Here is a 22258-nt window from a genome sequence, read left to right on the forward strand (position 1 = left end):
TCATAAGTGATAATGGAGTTCCTCATCCTGGTTCAAGCCATCCGGCATCAGTGTTCGAAAATTTAGAATGTGGCGTGATTCCTTCTGTCTTAGGATCCTTTCACGATCCCCACCTCTGGGGTGTATTCCTACTGTCTCCAACGCATAAAATTTTAACTGTTTCCAGTCTCCACCATGCTCCTTCTCCATATGTTTGGCTACCGCGTTACTTCGATCTGAGTTAATAGTAGCTCGCACGTGCTCTAAAATGCGTTTTTTCAATTCGCATTTTGTGCTGCCGATGTATTTTAAAGCACATGGGCATTCCATGACATATATTGCAAATTGGCTTTTACAGTTGATTAGTTGGTCAATCCTCCACATCCATTTGTTTGCCATCCTCACCTCTTTCTTGTTTTGTGCGATCAGACAGACCTTGCAGCTAGTGCATTTAAAAAATCCTTTCGGCTTAAGCCATATATCCGATTTCTTTTGATACTGAAAGTGACTATGCATTAGTTGATCTCGTAAATTTTTAGCTCGTCTGTAGGTGATGTTCGGATGATCTCCCACTATTTTGGATACTGTGGGGTCCATATGTAATACATGCCAGTTCTTGCGCAGTATTTTCATCAGTTGGAGATTTTCAGTGCTGTATGTTGTTATGAGCCTGATTTTGTTGTTTTCCTCGCCTTGACCTTGTTTTTCTTTGATCAAATCAGTTCTTTCCACTTTGCTGGTGCGTTGCAGTGCATCTTGAATGATTTTACGATTATATTTTCTCTTTCTGAATCTCAGTGTGGCATTGCCCTGATGTTGTATCCATTCCTCTTCTTGGGAGCATATTCTTTTGATTCTGAGGAATTCCCCGTATGGGATGTTTTTGATTAGACTTGTTTGATGAAAACTTTCTGCATGTAATACAGCGTTTGTCGCTGTATTTTTGCGATGAAGAGTAGTATGGACTGTCTCATTCGCGATGTAGATCTCCGTGTCGAGAAACACTACCCGTTCACTACTGATGTCATACGTGAATTTGAGGTTGAAGTGAGAGTTATTCAAAATTTCAAAATATTCACCGAATTCATTCTCAGTCCCATCCCATATTAGGAGCAAATCGTCGATGTATCTGAGCCATGTAATGGTCTTATTTACATACTGATCGTTTTCACTTTTCCATGCCCAGGTCTTTTCCCACCATCCCATGGTGAGGCAGGCGTAACTGGGACTAAATGAAAAACCCATGGCCGTACCTTTCACTTGGCGGTAGATCTCTTCACCGAACAGAAATGTATTTTGCTCCAAGCAGGTGTTGATCATTTGCAAAAGCATTTTGTTGTGGTCTGTGTATTGTATGTTTCTTTCTTGCAAGAAATATTCGCATGCTTTCATCCCAATGTCATTGCGGATGTTTGAATATAGCGATACCACATCCATTGTGATCAATTTGTATGTTTTTTGCCATGGGGTCTCTTGTAAATGTCTTAGAAGATCCCCTGTATCCTGAACGTACGACGTTAGGTTTTTGACGTATGGTAATAAAAAAACATCTAGAAAGTTGGCCATAGGTTCCAATAATGCTCCTTTCGCCGATATTATCGGCCTCCCTGGGGGCTTCGTGGGATTTTTGTGAATCTTCGGTAGAAAATATATTGTCGCCATTTTGGGATGTGGCATCTTCAGGTATTTCACTTCCTCCTCATTCAACAAATTTTGTTGCTTCCATAGGTCTAGTCTCGCGTCCAATTCCTCTTGCCATTTCTTGGTGGGGTTGGATTTAAGTTTCTCATAATATTCAGGGTTTCTCAGCTGTGAATATGCTTCCCGCATATATGCCTCTTTCTCCAGGATAATGATGTTACCTCCTTTATCAGCCATCTTTATTTCAATGGTCTCATCCTTTTTTACTTTCATCAATGAATTACGCTTCTCAAAGGTTAGATTGTCTCTTTTCTTGGAGTAATCTAGCTTGTACAGATCTTTTATTACACACTCATGGAATAAGTCGAAAACTGTTAGAACTCGTGAGCAAGGTTTCAGGGAAACCGAAACGCGTAGAGTTGTTTATTTGGAGCATTGGCTTGCTGAATATGAAATAAAAAGAAAACTGACTCACTGCACACCTGCCTCTGGTCTCGTGAGTGCGCGAGGAATCCCGGTGGGGACAAAGGAGAAATATATATATATATATATATATATATATATATATATATATATATATATATATATATATATATATATATATATATATATATATATATATTACCTACTGGCGGTCGCCAGTAGGTAGTTATAGTTAGGACCACGTTTCCATAGGAAATCCGCAACATTCTATTTTGAATAACTTTGGCGCCGGTTGACGAATCCTCGCGAATTTTTCAAAATAGGTGGGGCGCTACGCTCCGCTCCTACCCTGAGAGTCTCGGGGGGATTCGTCAAGTGGGGGCTGAGATAAAAGGGGGGTCCCAAAACGCGTTTTTCCCATGCATTTTTCCATAGGACCTTTAGACACAGCTACCTCCCGAACGGCTGAACAGAATTACTTGAAATTTGGCAGAGAGGTAGTCCTCAGGTCAAGGAAGTGCCTTTTGTAGGTTTGGTGTAAATCTGTTCAGTAGATTCTGAGAAAATAGCCTTTAAATCAATATATATATCTGAGCCAGCTTACGGTGCGCTTACGGTGCGCTTACCGTACGCGTACGGTGGCGTGCGCGAGCGCGATTCTGATTGGCCCTTAGATCTTAGTAAACATTCGAATCGGTCGAAACCAGGAAGCGGCGGCCGCCATTTTCTCTCTCGCACTCTGACAGGGGGTTGAAAAACCAATTGCAAAAACATGTAAAGGGGCTGTTTACACAGCTCCCAAGCACCTAGCCATGTCGAGGGAGTCCCCAACGATCCCCCAAGTGAAAAAAGGCAATTTTAATTTTTTCGAAAATTTCGCCGATTACGCTTACCGTACGCGTACGGTAAGAAATAATAATAAAAAAAAAAAAATATCCACATTATCCCCACCCCGTGTGCAAAAGGTGCCCGAAGGGCACCTTTTGTGCATGGATTAATAGAGCTAAACAAAACATATATTTTACCTGTCACAACGATGCTCATCATATGTCCTCCATGTGCGCACGGTGCGCGAAGCGCATCGTGCGTTCATGGCCCATCTAGCGTAACGTGGGCACGCGGTGTGCGAAGCGCACCGCGTGCTCACTGTGCGCTCACGGTGCGCGAAGCGCACCGTGCGCGCACGGAACGAACTGCGTTAAGTGGGCGCGCACGCCACAAATGCCTAAAGTAACTTAGCATTTAATAAACCGTACAAATTAACTGAAAAAACCATAGGTTTCACACACGTTATAGTTAGGAATTAGCATTTAAAAAACCTTGCAAAGTCACTGAAAAAACCATAGGTTTCACACATGTTATAGTTAGCTGGACATTTTACTGATAAAAAACCAATGAAATTCCCCCGTTATAGTTACTGTAGGCAACTATAACTCACGCAACCGTAATCCTCTGCTCTTGACATATGTGTCTTTATGAAAAAAAAATATTTGTAATATATGTATAGCTAAAATTTAATGGAAGAAGACATGGGCAAATAAGTGTCTAAATACAGTATTAGCATCAGCAGAGGATTACGGTCGCGTGAGTTATAGTTGCCTACAGTAACTATAACGGGGGAATTTCATTGGTTTTTTATCAGTAAAATGTCCAGCTAACTATAACATGTGTGAAACCTATGGTTTGTTCAGTGAATATATATATATATATATATTTTATTTCACAAAATTGTGAAGCAAACCATTTCCAGTTCGTTTTAAGCTTATTTATTCAGCATTTTCATTTCTCTGGCTACAACCAACGGGTTTCAGCACAGCAAGGCCTTTGTCATGGTTAGTGAGTCCCTCATTTGTTTCACTCTTTATACCATTCACATACTGCCCGTTACGAGGCATTGTGTGAAACGTAGTGCTTATATCAATTAATACATGAATATGAATATTTACACTATTTACAAAGTTGTCAGTTTCAAGATTTAGTTCATATTGCAGTGTTCTTTGTATTCTGTTTTAAAAGATGTTAATCTTTGTACAGTTAAATTTGTCGCATAATTGCACATTGTGATATGTTTAGTACATCACCTGGGGCAGTTATTTGTTTTTGTTCAAAAATCTTTCTTTAAAAAGATTCATTTTACATTTTCTTTTCTGTGTTTAGTACACACAGCGTTTCTTATTAAGATCCCGTTCTTTCTGTTACTGTCTGTCTTAAGGGCAAATCTTTGTTGGGAATAGTTCACATAATACACTCAACTGTTCAATTTTAAGGCATGTTCTTTGTACCAATGAGGTTCCACCCCCTTCCGGTCTTTCAGTCTAAATGTACATATAACTCCTCATCATTGTTAATCCCATGAGGGGTCTCAGTTCTTAATCTGATTATTTACCTTGATTCAGTTTGGCGCAATTGTTTAATCCGGTTTCCACCTCTTTCATGATTCAGTATTGCATGAATTCCAAAGAAAGGCATTGCTCTCCAATCACCTTTTTGACATGCCATTACATGTTTCGCAGTTCCGTAGGAGACATCTTTGTTTTTAAAGCCCGAATATGTTCAAGGATTCTTTCTTAAGCATACATATAGTGCTTCCTATATATTGCATACCACAATTGCATTGGATGATGTATACTACAAACTTTGTGGTGCATGTTATCTCTTGTTTGATCTCAATTATTTTACCTTGAAAATCCAAAATCTTTTTCCGATTTTCTTCGATCTTGCATGCCTTGCATGTGGTGCATTTTAAGAATTCCTGTTGTTGTTTATTTAACCAATTTCGTGGTGGTTCTTGTTGAAAGTGACTCCGTACAATTAGATCCTTTATTGATTTAGTTTTCCTGTATGTTATCATGGGTCTTAGTCCTAATAGGGAACCAATGTCAGGAACATTGGCTATCAGATGTCAGTATTTCTGAATGTGCTTCCTAATCCAGCCGCTTTCTTTGCTGTAGGTCAAAATACATCTTGGAGGTTTCTGTTGTTCAGCATCAGTTGACATTTTTTCCATTTTGGAAATTAATGTTTCAGTTCTTGTTTTCTTTTGTATTTTGTCTGCCCTTGCGGAACGTGGTTTCATTGTAGCCCCGTGCTTTCAGTCTTAGTGATGTTTCATTTATTTTTTCTCTGGCATCATCTTCCTTTGAGCAGTTGCGTTTCATTCTTGTGAACTCGCCGTAAGGAATGCTCTCTAGCAGAAGTTTGGGGTGAAAACTGTTCCCATATAATATACTGTTCATTGCCATTTCTTTGCGGTATAGGGTGAATTGTATTTGGTCCCCCTCAATGTATATCCAGGTGTCCAGAAATGCAATACCTTTGGTGTTTGTGTTACATGTAAAACTTAATCCAATTGAGTTGTTATTCAATGTATTGGAGTATTACATAAAATCCCTTTCTGAGCCGTTCCAAATAATAAACAAGTCATCAATAAACCTGACCCATAGAATTATACTGTTCACATGATCTTGGTTTTGTGTATTCCAGGCTGTCTCTTTTTCCCACCATCCCATTACGAAATTCGCGTATTTGGGCAAAAAGGAAATGCTCATGGCAGTGCCACAGTCTTGTTTTTAGAGGTCATGGTTGAAGAGAAAGATATTCTATCATTGACAGCAACATTTTCGTATGCTCCAGTTCTGAGATGTTTCGCTGTTGCAAAAAGTAAGCACATGCTTTTAATCCTATGTTGTGTTGGATCGATGTTTAGAGTGAGACCACATCTATTGTAGCCATGATGTAATCTGGGTTCCAGTTTATTCCAGTCAAAATCCTTAAGAAATCCCCAGTGTCGCGAATGTAAGAGTTCATGTTTTGTGCGATGGGAGCTAAGAAGTGGTCCACATATTCCAAAACTTTCTCATACAGAGAGTTACAAGATGAGACTATTGGTCTCCCTGGTGGTTGCTTTAGTGACTTGTGTATTTTCGGCAAAAAATATATTGTCGGTATTGTTAGTAAGTCATTAGTTAAAAATTGCAGCTCATCCAGATCCAGTAATTTTGCTTGGTGCCACGATTTAAATTTTTCATTGAGTTGTATGATCATTTCATTGATGGGATTCTTTTGAAGCTTGGTGTATTTAGAAGTACCACTTCTGTATGCCTAATTTTTGTATGCTTCTATGTCTTGTATCACAATATTACCGCTTTTATCAGCAGGCTTAATCACCAGTGTTTTATTATCCTTCAGATCTTTCAGTGCCTTCCGTTCTTTACAGGTTAGATTTTCTCTTCTTTTGTGATGTGTGATTTTTTCCATTTTATCCTTTACTTCTGTGATTGCATCAGCAAAAAGATCAAATTTATTGCCAGGTGACATAGCAGGACAGAACCTAGATTTTCTCTTTAAGTTAGTCGTTTGATGTGCAGTGGTTTCTATTTGGAGGTCTTGGATTATTTCTCTTTCTGTGACTTCTTCTTCATCTAAATTGAACATCAATTCCAACATATTCTGAAAATCTGGTATCTTATCTATTGTGAGGGGATTTGCCTCCTCTCCTGTATTTTGTGATGATCGAGATGAAGTATTGGCGGTCTTTTTTGATGCATGAATTTTGGCAAGTTTTAATTTCCTTACGTACTTGTATAAGTCTATTTTAGTTTGGGTGAAATCAAAATTGTTTTTGGGGCAGAAGGACAATCCCATATTTAAAAGTGTTGTTTCTTCATGTGATAGAGTGTGTTTGGAGAAGTTCACAATGAGATTTTCTTCTATCACTTCCTCAAACTGCCTCTGCCACGTCCTCGGTATGTCCCATCTCCCCCTTCCTCCTCCCCTTTGTATTGATTGATCCATGTGTATTATCCTTAGTTCGTCTAAAAAAGTCGGCTTTCAGGTGATTGTATCCATCGTTGTTTGCCCTCCCTCACTTATATCAGATTCACTTAAAGGTTCTCCTGAATTCCTGTATTTGTAGGGTTGGTAATTTCTCTTTATGGCATCGAAACTTTTGGCAAAAGTTAGTATCCTTCCATAAGTATAGTCTGCCTCATCTCTCTTAAAATTCCTTTGTTTCCGTTGCTTGATTTCAGTTTCATATTTCTCTAGACGTAATTCCATGTCTTTGCGCATTTTAGTTACCTCTTCTTTATTCGCTGAGGCATTAATTTGTTTTTCCAACTCCTCTATGTTTTTACTTATTTCATCCAGGTCTTTTTGAGCATGTTTTATCAGAATCTTCTGGTATCGCATCATATTCATGGAGCACTCCATATTATTTTTCCCCCATTCTTCCAACAATGCAATTTTTGCGTCTGGATGTGTTGGCATTGTAAATATGTGCAGCCCCCTTGGGACTCTTTTTACCTCTATATATTTCTCCAAAGTTATCATTTCCAAACTTTTGTCTATTTCTTTTTTGTATAGTCTTTCAATTTGAAACATTAGCTGTTTAAGAGATTGCCTATATGTATATATTCACTGAAAAACATAGGTTTCAGGGATGTTATAGTTAGGAATTAGCATTTACAAAGCCTTTGAAAAATCACTTAAAAACCACGGATTTCATGATCGTTATAGTTAGGTTGACATTTTACTCGTACAAAACCAGAGAAATTCAGCTGTTATAGTTAGCTGAGCTAACTAATACTCGCTCCCCCGCAATGCACTGCTGTTGACATCACATATTACGCACATATTACATCACTCAGGACATGGTCAGTGACATCACTGATGACATCACTAATGAAATCTCAATAATATCACTGATGACATCATCCACGTGATCATCTGATGCACCTAATCACACCTTAATATAATCTTTGATACACCCACTCTAAAATACAGACGATCAATATTGAAACCATAAACAGACCAATACCAGTTAGTACATACCCGCTCACTGATTCATACGTCTACACACACATCCACTCACTAACCCATATTGTCACTCATACAAGCAGTCATTCATCTCTACAGCTACTGATATAGCCTATCATACACCCATATAGACACTCACACACTGGTACTCACCCACACAGTTACTCAAATACCTAGTCAGTCACCCAAATAATCAATCATACTGCCATTTACTCACCTATTTAGTTATACACACACACCACCTCACTTATTCATACAGATAGTACCATATGCATACTCTCTTCAACAATTACTGACATAAGCACACACTTATCCATGCAGCCACTCTCACAATCACTCGCTGTCACATTTAATCTCTTATATACTCCAACACTCACATATACTGCCTTTCACATATGAAGTTACTTAGACATATATCACTGAGATATCCATTCACTCATCAACACAGCTATATGCATACTCATTCACCCATACAGTCCCTAACACAGGCACTCATAAACCCATACACCCTGTGAATCACCCACACACACATCCATGCAGGGAGTCACAAACACACCCACCCACCCACAAAGCTACTCAAGCACTCATACTGATACGTATACAACTAATCATTAACCCATATAGACACTCGTGTGGCTACTCACCAACCCATGCAGCCACTTACACACCAACTGACAGACTGATACAGGCATTCACACAGATTAGTCATTCACCTATGCATTCACTAACACACACTTAATTACTCACTTATACAGTCAGTCATGCACCCACTAAATCATCCATTCAGACACTCATATACCCACTCATTCTTCAATACACCTTTGCATATCTATAACTAACATTCTTAACGTTTTTAGAAACACTCAGTCACTGGATGATGTCACCAGTGACTGACTGTTTCTAAAAAGTGTAAATATGTTTTATATAGATATTTGCCAAGGTGTATTGAAGAATGAGTGGGTGGTAGAGTGTCTGAATAGATGATTTAATAGGTGCATGACTGACTGTATAAGTGAGGGATTAAACGTGTTTTACTAATACATGGGTGACCGACTAATCTGAATGAATGTCTGTATCAGTCTGTCAGTTGGTGTGTAAGTGGCTTCTTGGGTTGGTGAGTAGCTACATGAGTTTCTATATGGGTTTTTAATTAGTTTTCTGAGTACCTGAATGGGTGCCTGAGTGCCTGTGTGGATGTGTGGGGTGTGTGTGACTCCCTGCATGGATGTGTGAGTGGGTGATTCACTGGGTGTATGGGTTCAAGAGTGTGTCTGGGAGGGGCTGTATGGGTGGGTGAGTGTTTGTATGGCTGTGTTGGTGAGTGAATGTTGGCTCCGTGGGACATGCGTTGGTAACTACATATGTGAAAGGCAGTATATGTGAGTGTTGGAGTATATAAATGATTATATGTGAGAGTGAGTGATTGTGAGAGTGGTTGTATGGATGGGTGTGTGCATGTGTCATTGATTGTATAAGAGAGTTAGTATGTGTTAGTATCTGTATAAATAAGTGAGGTGGTGTGTGTATAACTGTGTAGGTGAGTAAATGGGAGTGTGATTGATTCTTTGCATGACTGACTAGCTGTGTGAGTAACTCTATGGGTGTGTGGTGGTGTGTGAGTGTCTGTAGGGGTGTATGAGTGCATATTAAAGTGGCTGTTTTGATGAGTGACTGCATGTATGAGTGACTGTATGGATGAGGGAGTGGATGTGTGTTTAGACCTAGGAATCAGTGAGTGGGTATGTAGTAACTGGTATTGGTGTGTCTATGGTTTCGAGAATGGCAGTCTGTATTTTAGAGTGGGTGTATCAAAGGTTATATTAGGCTGTGAGGAGGTGCATCAGATGATCACATGGATGATGTCATGAGTGATGTAATATGTGATGTCATCAGCAGTGGATTGTGGGGGCACTAGCTATAGTTAGCACAACTAACTAAACGGCCAAATTTCTCTGGTTTTATATGAGTGAAATGTCCAACTAACTATAACATCTCTGAAACCTGTGTTTTTTTCAGTGAATTTCTATGATTTTTGAAATGCTAATTTCTAACTATAACGTACCTGAAAAATATGTTTTTTCCAGTGAATTTCTATGTTTTTTTAAATGATAATTTTTAACTGTAACGTCCCTGAAACCTATCGTTTTTTCAGTGAATTTCTAGGGTTTTGTAAATGCTATTTACTACCTAAAAATGTCCCTGAAACCTATGTTTTTCAGGGAATTTCTATGGTTTTTTAAATGCTATTGAATAACTATAACGAAGTAGTTGCATTTTCAGAGTGGTGCAGAAAAGGGTCTGGGCCTCCGACCAGCGTCAGAAATTCCATTGCGTGGAAAACGAATATGTCAATTGTCAATAAAGCATTAGAACAGAAATAAAAAAAGTAAATAAAAAACTGAAAAGAACATTAGCAACACGCGAAATGAGAGAATAAAATATGCTTTAAATGACAATCCATGACACTACACTAAGATCTTTGGAAGTTGCAAGAATGGAACAAACTAAGCAAAAATTCTAAATAACTTTTAAGCGTGAAAATCCCAGTTGAATAAGAATTAACACTACAAATCCCACAATGCCTTCTAATTGGCATAAGTGGGATGACTATATAAAGAAACATAAACAAAGGACTCACATACCGTGAGCAAGACCTGTAGAGTGGTGGTGGTTTAGTGGTGACAATTGCACGTTTGTAATGGAAGAATATAACCCATACTCTCTGGTGTGCGGTGGCTTCCTTGTGAAGAGAATCCTGGTGAATAATTGTATGCGAGGAATGGTCCGCCCTCCACACCAGCACCCGCTGTGGAACAGTGTGCTTTCCTTGGGACTGGTTTGAGGCAAAAAATATATATATAAATATATATATTTTGTTAGGTTTGAAAAAAGATCTGTTTTTAAAAAAAACCTTAGACATTCACTGAAGAAACCAAAGGTTAAAGTAAGGTTATAGTTAATATGTCATTGACCGCATTAAGGGTTTGAAATAAAAAAACATGTTACTGCACAAGTTATAGCCAGAAGAGCTAACTATAACTTCCATGCACTGCTTATTAAAGTGACGAGAGAAGAGAGTGAGGTGAGAAGCCTGTGTACGGAGGTGCATGAGTTATATGAATTTTAAGGTGGTGCATAAGTATAAATATGAGCAATAAGTATGACCTATAATAATTTGAAAGTGGTGCATGAATGACAAGTTAAAAATAAAACTATTACCTTAGAATGTCTATTGTTTGTGTAGTTTAAGTTGACTTTGTATAGCAAACATAAATAAAGTTTTCTTAACTATAACTTATCTTTAACGTTTGGCTTTTTTGTGAATTTCAATAGTTTTTCTAATGTCAGTAACAAATTTGGAATATTCGTCCAGTTTAGTTTTGTGGAGTGGAGTGTTATTAAGTGGAGAGCGGTACAGTATACTGGAGGAGAGCGTTTAAAGTCTACTATGGTACAGTATATTGTGGTTTCGTGGAATGGACTAAAGTGGATCATGTAAAGTGGAGTAGCATACAGTAGAATGACATACAGTGGAGTGGCACAGACTGAATTAAGATACAGTACAGTGGCATATATTGAAGCGGTATATAGGGTAGTGGCAGACATTACGGTGGTATACAGTGGGATCACAAAGAATGGATTGTGGTAAAGTAGAGGTTTATTTTGCATATATTGTAGAGTGTATCTGATTTCACTATACTGGTGTACAGAGTGCTATAGACTGGATTGTGGTGCAGTGTAGGAACATATATTGGAATATCATATACTTAAATAGCGTACAGTCATGTGGCATACAGTGGACTCTGGTACAGTAGAGTGGAGTAAGGTGGAATAGTATACACTGAAGTGGAGCACAGTGTCGTACCATACAGTTGGGTGGCGTATAGTTTAGTGATGTAGAGTGGGCTTATGTAAAGCTGAGTGTGGTACAGAGTAGACTAGCATATACTACAGTGGGGTACAGTGCATTAGGTAAAAGTGTTATGGTGTATACTGGATTAGCATCATGTATAGTGCCATACACTGGAGTAATGTAGAATTGAGTAGTCTTCTGTACAATAATGTTGTTTAGTGGAGTGGAACCTTCAAACCTATATTTGAGTGACATATACTGGAGTACCATAGAGTAGCGTGTTGTACAATTAAATTGCGTTAATTATCGAAGCATAAAATCTAGTACTATATAGTGAACTGTTGTTAAGTGCAGTGGCGCAGAATGTAGTCTAGTAGAGTGTAATAGCAGACAGTGGATTGCAGTACATTACAATGGTGTATACTGCATTTGAGCACAATTGAAAGTCATAGAGTGTCTTACACTGAAATAGAGTTCACACCAATGCTGTACTATGAAGTAGGGCACAGTCAAATAGCATATAATGGATCAGGATAATTCAGAGTTCTGTATGGTGAATAGCCTACACTTGCGAGCCGTACAGTGTAGGAGTGTCCAGAAACCGTCATACACAAAAGCATAATAATAGATTACAATGGTGAACAATATAATAGCGTAGAATATACTTTTAAAGACTGGAGTGGTGTACAGTGGAGTCCGGTGGAGTAGAGTGGACTAACATACAGTAGATTAGCGGACAATGTAGTGACGTATATTGGAGTGTCATAAAGTGTAGGTGCATACTTTAAATAGCATACAGTGGAGTTCTGTAAAGTAAATTGTTATGTAGTAGAGTGGTGCAAAGTGTAGTGCGTAAATTAAAGGAAACATAGGGTTAAAGTGTGTGATAAAATGTCAATTTTATATCTGCAAAATATATATAATATAATATGTAAATGTAAATTTTCTGGTTGTATATGTAAATAGTGTAAGCAATGTTAAACATATATGTTATAAAACACACACTCATATATTTTGCTATGGTGTGCCATACTAAGTTCACGGTATACATGCGGCTCACAACTAGGTATGTAATTGGTTCATGGCTGTGTTTACCAAAGGTAAAAATCAGCCTTTACGGTGCGGTCAGTGTTTTGCCCACTTATGGCTTAGGGTGTTACATGGAATTAAGTATTAAGTTTCATTTTTGCTAACAACTTAAAACTTTATTTCAGTGGCAATAGGCTGCCATTTTTGTTTATAAATGTGTAGATATTTTCGACCTTCAGATTTTTAAATGTTTTCATCCTTAATTTTGCACCCATTTGCCGAATCTCTGTGAAATTTAGCATATTTGTTCCACCCATTTCATTGTTGAAGAAGTAAATGTTATGCAGAGTTTAGTTAAGGGGTCAAATGAAAACAAGCATTGGCATAGCCAACAGGTCTCACCTTTGGGACCTTATAAGTGTTTAGCCGTGCAACAGTTGGTGTTGTTGCACCAAGGATATTGTGCTGCATAACTAAATAAGGCCCCAAAGGCGAGACCTATTGGCTATGCCAATGCTTGTTATTTATGTTTGCTCCTGCGCACTCTCTTTTCCTTCCCCTTCTGCTCATCAGCAGAGCTTCATGGATGCACTGATGTGCCCTTCTGTCTGCCTGTTTGTATGTGGCTTTCCCCTCCCTCCTCTCGCTCTGAGCCCTCCCGCACCCTCCAAGCACACACACACACATCTGTCGGTTTCTCACGGCAGAGAGACCTTGCACTGTGAATCCTCCACTTCTGCTCTCTATTCCCAGTTAACCTGCACGCTGTGCAAGGGTGCTCCTAAAGCATAACAGACTCTTATGCAACCTGTGCCCCGACTCATGCCAAGCGCACTACTGGATGCCCACCACGGTCCTGGAGAAAGTAGTGGCTCTAAGTTTCTGCAGGACAAACACCCCTTCGGGGAAGCCCCTGGTAGGCAACACAATGTATTGCTTTCCATGTTCATTTACTGCAGCTGAAGTGCCTGCTAAATTAAACAAGCAGGTTTTAGGTTTCCATTTTTATATCCAGCAAAGCTGAGATCTGCATGTTGAAAAAACACACAACTTTTCTCGGGTAAATGCTGTCCATGATTATTTGGAACACCAGGAAGCGCCTCCTGACAACACGTGACACCACTTTGAGCCCCTTTATCATAGAGATGGTTTACTAAGTGTTCAAGATGGTTGGCTTGACAGGTACACCCTTAAAAGGTAGTTGGGAGGCTTAAAGTGTATAATGTTGTTCATGGTGACTTTGTATTTTCAACGTCTTTGAGACTGCAATTCTAAAAGCATGTGTGTTTATTGCTACAGAATATATATCTCCCTTCTCCCCCACCATCCCTTTTGTTTCTTGAGATGTGTGTATTTCTTTCTCGGAGGTTCTATTGCAATGCAATGCATGTGGAAGAATTGCCTTAAGCAGTGTAGATTGGGCAATGGTGTTCTGTGAACTTTCTTTAAAGATTATTTAATATTAAACATTTTTACAGTAAGTGGTACAAAGTTCCAAAGTTAAAGCACATAAATGGAGAATATCTGTTCTTATGCCTGGACATTGGCACAGAAAACGCGAGGTGGACCACTGAACACAGCCTATCCGGACAGATCTGTCCCAAACACAGAAGTGCCTTATCAGTCGCACACTTAAAAGTCAGACACCACAATTTAAACTTGATCTGCTTCCCACGTGAAAACCCGTGCAGACTTTACATTAAAGGACCAGCAGAAACCAGCGTTATTTTTCTGAAACCAATACAACCCGCAGTAATATGAATTTTTAATAAGTCACATGGGCAAAGGAGAAGATGTTAGTTTTCAATCTATTCGGCTTAAAGCTCACCCATTGTCATTATTTAGCTGCCAAAAGCAGATTCTCAGATACTGCCCCAAGGCTCTCCAGCACACCGCCAGTATACAAGTTTAGCTAAAGGAGTAGTAGCCACTGCAATAGATGGAGGGCCGACATAAGCAATCAATCAACGTAATATTTAAAATAGTACACTGCTCTTAATAGCGACTGTATACAAACATAAATAGGGGTGACTTTACATAGGATTACAAATCGCACACATGAAGTGCAAAAATTGGGTGAAGACAGCAAGCAGAAATGATTCTTACATAATTTCCTTAAGGAGGGGGGGCAGGCTTGAACCGCACCTGGTATCCAGCAAAGGGCTGTACCTAAACAGCAGAACAGCATTCAAGAGGGCCTGACTCCTTATGTTGAAAAATGGCCTTTTACAAAACGAGATATATTAAAAAAAAAAAAAATCTCAGAGCATGATATAGACTTTAAAAATATGTATGGCAAATAACTAGTGCACATTTAATTTTGAAACGGTCGACAGAGGGTGACTTAAAATAATGAAAATACTCTAATATTTTTCAATGCAAATAAACCAATCACCATAATTAAAAATGTAGCACTTTCTCAATCATAAACGTTGCCTAGACCCTGCTCCTTGCTGAGTCGGATACTAAAGTGACACCCTATTCAGCCAGTCTACATAGATGTTTAGGAAATGAACTGAACAACAATACTGGAAGCAAAATACATTTTAAAAAATGCAACGTCCATTTCCGTAACTTTTATCGATATTTCTCTACATTAACTAACAAAGCAGAGAATGCATGCAACACCCACCTCCAAATAAGATTAGGCTTTGTTACTTATTTTTCACGGGTTTTTTCCAACAAAGAATTAACAGTGGAGCGCTTTCTAACTATCAATAAATGTTCTTATTTATTCTGTGTTTTATGGACGGACTGACCGGCTCCGAGCTGCAACCAACATAAAGCTCTAAAAAAAAAATGGATTGTTAATGAAACCCTTTGAAGCTGACGAGGAGGTGGTGGAGAGGCAGAGCGAGGACTTGGGAGAGCGCTGTGCTTTATGAGCCATGACGGCCAGATGGCTGCTGCACATGTGCACGTGCTCATGCACTCAAGCTTCATGCTAGGAAAAGCCTCTGGTGGCACTTTTAAAAGCCACTTACAAAATGTCTCGAAGAGACAGCCTGGGCTGTCTCACACGAGAACTAAAAAGGAGGTCCTAAAACATGCTTAATTGAAATGTATTTCACATACACTGTTGCATTTTTCATTCTGCAAAAACCGTCAGTTGCATTTTGTTACAATGTGGCAGGGTTACATATTATAGTGCCCACATGATTATTTTGTGTAGTTTGGGAAAGTAGTGTGACTAATCTATAAGTTTTAGGGTTTTTTAAGTTAGCTATATCTGTTGATATTTTAGCGAAACATGAGTGTATTTCGTGATAGTACCACATAACATAATGATTGCAAGTCATTAGGTGATTGTCTAATCACTGATTCAGAAAAGTAAAATTCAGCTATGTTGTTTTTAGGTACACTTTGCCCCCTATGTTCTGCATTACAACTTCCAATACAGGTAAGTATTTGGTGTGGTACATTTGTCCTAACTATAACCATTTTAGGAAAAGTGGTAATAGGTAGATCGAAATATTTATAAGTGTATATATATATATATATATTTTAAATGCAGAGTGTGGTAGTACCGTGGTACCCCAAAAACATTTTGTAAGGTTTTTCATTTCTATAAATTTTTATAGCAGTGTACTCTGAACTGCATTTTTTTGTAAAGCAGCATCGTAATGTTTTGCAATTAGTAGGCTACTCCGTACACTTTTTTTTAACATATTTAAATGGATAAAAAATACACTTTAGCACACTGTATTTATAAAATATAGTGTCTTATAGTGTATTTGCAATTTCTTTTTTTGGTACCACAGTACTCCCGATTTCTATTTAAAATATATATAAACTTGTATGTATTCTTCCCTACCTATTACTACTTTACTAAAGTGGTAATAGGTATGGGAAAAATACAAAACCTCATTCTGACCTACATTGAATGGCATAACGTAGAACACAGAGAAGCTCAACCTAAAAACAACATGGTTGCCTTTTAACTTTTGTAAAGTCAGTCATTAGCCAATCATGTAATGATGTATCCCAAAGAATGATCTGCGCACCATAACATATAATCCTTACAAATTTCATAAAAATCTGATTGATGTTTTCCGTGCACCGCAAAACAAAAAATTCCTTGTAAAATGCATTGGATTTTATGCTTGTTTTGGGACCTCCCTTTTTTCTTTGCACTTCCTTGATGAACCACCACAAAGCTTTCAGGAATCCAAGAAAAAAACAGGGGCAAAAGGTCTGCAAAGTTTCGCAGACATTCATCAAGAGGGTACGAAGTTATTAAGGAACAAAAAAGAAAATCCCTATTTCCAGTCACCCTAACTGAAACTACAGAGTAGCCACTCTGTAATTTATATATACATATATATTGCCTTGCACCTGAATAGCGCCTGTCTCCCTTGCACAATGCTGTCTCCACCCCCTGTGGTCAAACTGCACCAGTGAGGACAGAACTGATTTGGACTGGGCTCAGAGACCCTTGCTCAAAGTGAACAAAGACAATATTGGGTATAAGTATTAGACCTAAAACTACTTTTTGACTCAAGAGAAACCTCTACCAAGGACAAGCTGAAGAGCTGTGAAGAGTAGTGCTGCACCTTTGCTGTGTGCTGAGTGGGGTTGGCCTGTAGTTGCTGTTTCTGCCAAGGAGAGGAAAAAGACTGGAACTTTTCCTTTGAACCTGCTTGAAGAAGATCTCCAAGGGTCTATGTGTGCTGGCCTCCTGTTCTGAAGTCTCAGGGACACAAAGAGGTCACCCACAGCTCTCCTGAACTCTGCTGCTAAGAGTTCTTACCTGCCATGATGTGCCCGTTCCAGTTCTAGGCCTTTGGAAGTTGTTCCTGCTGTTGGGAGCTGGAAGACAAGAAGAACTGAAGAAATCAATGGATGGCTGTTTTCCCGACGCAGCAGCGCCATGTGAGAAGAATCTCCATGCATTGCTGCCGAACCGCCGCAACGTGTGACGCAGCTGCAAGAACCGAGGCACCGTGAGGGTCACGGCGGAAGAATCTGATGCAGAGCCGCTCGACGCCGTTGCATCGATCGCCAACACATCCCGGATTTCCACGCATCGCACCTGTGCAGCAAGCTTTCTTGATGCATCATCTGCAGACCAGAATCATCTTGGAGTCGATGCATCAGTTCCCCCTACAGACCAGATTCAACGTATCACTTCACTTGCGTGCAGCAGAACTGTTGCATCGCCTCCCTATGGTCTCAGGAACTAATGCATCTCCTTGTTTCTCGACGCTTCCCATCTCAGCGGTTGTTTGGCCTTGTGAATTTTGATACATCTACAGGTACTTTGTGAGAAAGCAGACATCTACAGGTTTCTGTAAACCCAGTTTCTTGAAAACTTTTAAAGTCATATTCTTGTTACATGTATGTTGGATTTTTGTCGGTCTGGTCTTGTTGAGTTTAGATAAAGACACTTTATTTTCCTAAACTGGTGTGGTGTCCATTTGTGGTGTTATCACTGTATTACTGTGTATTTTGAGTACAGATACTTTACACCTTGCCTCTGAGATGTCTGTCTGCTCTTTCCAGGCTACCCAGGAGGTGAGCAGAGTTTATCTGCATTATGTATTCCCCTTACCCTTACTAGAAGCAAGGGTCTCTCTTTGGACAAAGATACCAACTCTGCCAACTAGCGACCTCAATTTCTAACAATATAGGTCAGCTAACTATTAGGGGTGGGCGGAATTTGCGGAATTAACCTTCGCAAATTATCGCGAGAATGTTTAAAATTATCGCAAACAAGCAGAAATATCGCGAAGATGCGGAAGTTTTTTTCCGGCATGTTCGCGCGATTTTCTGCATGGTTGCGGGTCGCCAACTTACCCATGTGGCTGCTTGCGGGCGCGGCCATCTTGTTTTGAGTTGTTCTCGCGGTGCATGATCGCGAGAAGAAAGACGTGATCGCGCGACGCATGACGTCACTGCGGGCGCGAACTGTCGCGAGACAGCGCAAATGGCTAAAAACAATACAACATCTCATGGAGAACGCGACCGGATCAAGAAAACTTGTCGGCGAACGCAGGGATTCAGGTAAGGCGATCGCGCGCGCGCGAGAATGTATCATTTTACAGCGCGAGCAAGAAACAAATTATCGCCAAGCTGCGGAAACCGGAATTTTTGACATTTTCGCGCTCTCCGCGGAACGCAAAAATGTCAAAATATCGCAATTTCCGCGAACGGAACGAAATTTTTGCCCAGGCCTACTAACTATAACTGCTGAATTTCTCTGGTTTTGTACAAGTCAAATGTCAGCCCAACTATAAGTCCTTGCGACCTTTGATTATTTCAGTGAATTTCAAAGGCTTCAAAGGTTTTTTTAAAAACATCTATTTCCTAACTATAATATCCCAGTAACCTTGTGGTGGAGAAAGGGGTGAGGCTTCCAACCAACTCTCACGAATCCCACTGTGTCACACTTACTAGAGGTAACAGGAGTGCTCTGTGGCCCTTAAGGACCCTCAGCTTCTAAGAGGACTTCATACCGGAACCAGTAGTGCACCAGGAGGCACGCTTGCAGAGTGGTGGAGAAAGGGGACATGCCCTCTGAATACCTTTCATCGATCCCACTGTGTGGGATCTACTGAAGGCAACAGGAGGGCTTGTTGGCCCCGTGGACCCTCAGCAGCCAAGGAGACTTCATACCCTGACCAGTAGTGTGCCAGGAGCTGCTTTTTCAAACTGGTGGAGAAAAAGGCTCAGCAATCCTGCTGTTTGGGACTTACTGGAGGTAACAGGAGGGCTTGTTGGCCCCCAAGGACCCTCAGCATTCAAGGGGACTTAATCCCACAAATAGTAGTGTGCCAGGAGGCGCGGCCTCCCACTACCTCTCAGCAATCCCACTGAGTGGGACTAACTGGAGGTAAAGGAGGGGTTTCAGGCCCCCCAGGACCCTCAGGAGTCAAGGGGACTTTCTCCCCCAGCAAGTAGTGACCCAGGAGGCGCATTTGCAGAGTGGTGGAGAAAGGTGGCATGGCCTCCGAAGACCTCTCATCAATCCCGCAGTGTGGGACTTACTGGGGTTAATATAAGACCTTGTTGGAACCCAAGGACAATCTGGAGCCAAGGGGACTTCATTCTCCTACCAATAGAGCACCAGGAGGTGCACTTGGGGGCTGGTTGAGAAGGGGGGCGTGGACTCCAAAGTCCTCTCAGCAATCAGGCTGTTTAGGACTTACTGGAGGTAAAAGTCTCAGCATCCAAGGAGCCTTCATCTCCCAACCAACAGTGGCCCAGGAGGCGCGTTTGAAGAGTGGTGAAGAAAGGGGGCAGGGTGTCTGGAAACTTTTTTTTAAATGTATTCTGGGAGTGGGGTCTGCTTTCCCTCTTCCCTGTGCCAATTTTGGACCCAGAGCCCCCATCACTCAGGGCCCAGCCTTTAAAAAAACAAAATCATACATTTAAAGGGAAGGGGTTGAGCAGCCTCCCTCCTGGGCCGTTTTCGACCCCAGGGACCCCATCGGCCAGGGACCGGCCTTACTTGTGGGTGCCCCAGTCCCACCCAGGCCACCCACTTTGTTGGGGACTGCAGGGGCAGCCTCAAGGCCCCCGCAGTCCCTGCCTGCTCCCCGCCTCCTGCGGAGGCCAGTTTTGCTTTGACAGAGAGGGAGCAGCTGAACATGCAGCTCCCTCTTTGTCAAAGCAAATGTGCTCGCTTTGAGCTAGCTTTCAGCCCTAAGGGTGGCAGTCCCCAGGGCCATTTATTGCTCCAGGCGAAGGAGGCTCGTCCCCCTCCTTTTTTTTGTTAGGTAGGGTCTGCCCCGGGGAGGTGGCAGTCCTCGGGCCAAGAAAGGCACAGGAGGGGGGCCATGTAGCCCCCCTCCTATTTAAAAAATAATAATTTGGGCCCTGGGTAAGTGGTGGTCCCTGGTGCTCGGAGGGTCTGTGAGCCCCCCCCCCCCAGTAAAAATTGAGCATTCCTGAGGAGGTGGTGGTCCCCAGGGCATGGGATGTCTGCGAGGCCCCCCATTTCATTGCAGTTAGCCCTGGGGAGGTTGCGGTTCACGGGCTGTAGGGGAGTCATACAGACCTCCCCTGAACAAATTTTAGAAATAGCCCTAGGGAACTGAAAGTCCTCTGGTGCTACGGGGGCCATGCAGACCACCACATCATTTTAATATTGTTTGCAGGGGGAGGTGTTGCCTCCCCCTGCATAATTAAAGAACTGCCCCTTGGATTTAGCCCACCCAGGGGCTTCATACAAAAGACACACAGGAGGCAGTGCATCTTTTTTCTCTCCAATTTTACAGCAGATCTGCGGGTCCACCTGCAAATGTGCAGCAAAATTAATTAAAAACATTATTTTAACCCCCACTGGGGTACCTGTGGGACCACCCACCATATCTACCCTGCCCCTATATTTATATATATCGTTTTTTTAACTTTATTTTATAAGAAATAATTGTTTCGTTTAAAATAGATTAAATGTAGGTTGGTTTTTATTTTTTATTTTTTAAATATAAACAAGGGTAGTAATGTTTTTTAGACATGAGAAGTGGGCAGTGACTAGGATTAGCTAGGAGTTTTTAACAGTCAGAGATCGATAGTGCATAGTGTTAGCATAGGGTTTTAGTGTTAAGGGGTTGAAGTGAATAGGGCAATAATATGTTTGTTTTTAGGGTTTAAAGATGCGAAGTGTGTAGGGGCAGCAATGTGTTTTAGGGCTCTGGTGGGTAGTGCTGAGTTTTTATGGTTCAGGTATGAGTAATGGACAGGAATAGTAAGTACTTTTTAGAGTTTAAGGATAGGTACTGAAAAGGGGTAGTAATGATTGTTTTAGAACTAGGGGACATTTAGAGTATAGGATAGTAAGAATTTTGTATGGCTCAGGGATGGGTAGTGAATAGGGATAGTTTTTCGGATCAGGGATTGGTAGTGTATATGGCTACGGGGTAGAAAAGCTATAATGTTGTGAATCATAGGATGCAAGGCAACCACTTTAAGCTTGTGCCAAAAACTGCTGTTCACCTATGTGAAGCCTTGACAAAATATCAGTTCACCACACTCTGGCCTCAAGTAATTCGATTAAATCCAACTAAGAAAATTGAGAGTAATGTGGGACTCCAACCTCGCCTTTCCACAACAGAAAAATCAAATCCCTATAAATGTGTTTTACACCATCAAAACTCTGTGTTGCATCTTTTCAAATCTTGTATTTTTTCGATCATACTTAGATTATGTCAATGGACTCTGCCTTGTGGACGTACTGTACTTGTTTTGTAGGCTACATTTAATCCAGAATATAGCCGCCAGGTTACGTTCACACTTCTTCATGGACACCCATATCTCTCCAACATTTCAAGCACTTCAATTGCTGTTGGTGGTTAATGGTATCTGCATCACTCATATGACCCTCCTTAAGCCGATGTCCCTTCTGCTCATGCTTTGCACCTACCCGTCACAAAATGAAGCCTCCAATCCAAACAAATCTACTAACCAATCCCTATTTTAAAAATCTTACCTGGTCGGCCCTTCATTTTCTGCCAGATGACCAAGCTCTTGAGCTCAATCCCTCCTATAAGAAAGCATGAACCACCTCAAATTCTG

Source organism: Triturus cristatus, chromosome 5_2 (assembly GCF_964204655.1).
Source record: "Triturus cristatus chromosome 5_2, aTriCri1.1, whole genome shotgun sequence".
Lineage (NCBI taxonomy): Eukaryota > Metazoa > Chordata > Amphibia > Caudata > Salamandridae > Triturus > Triturus cristatus.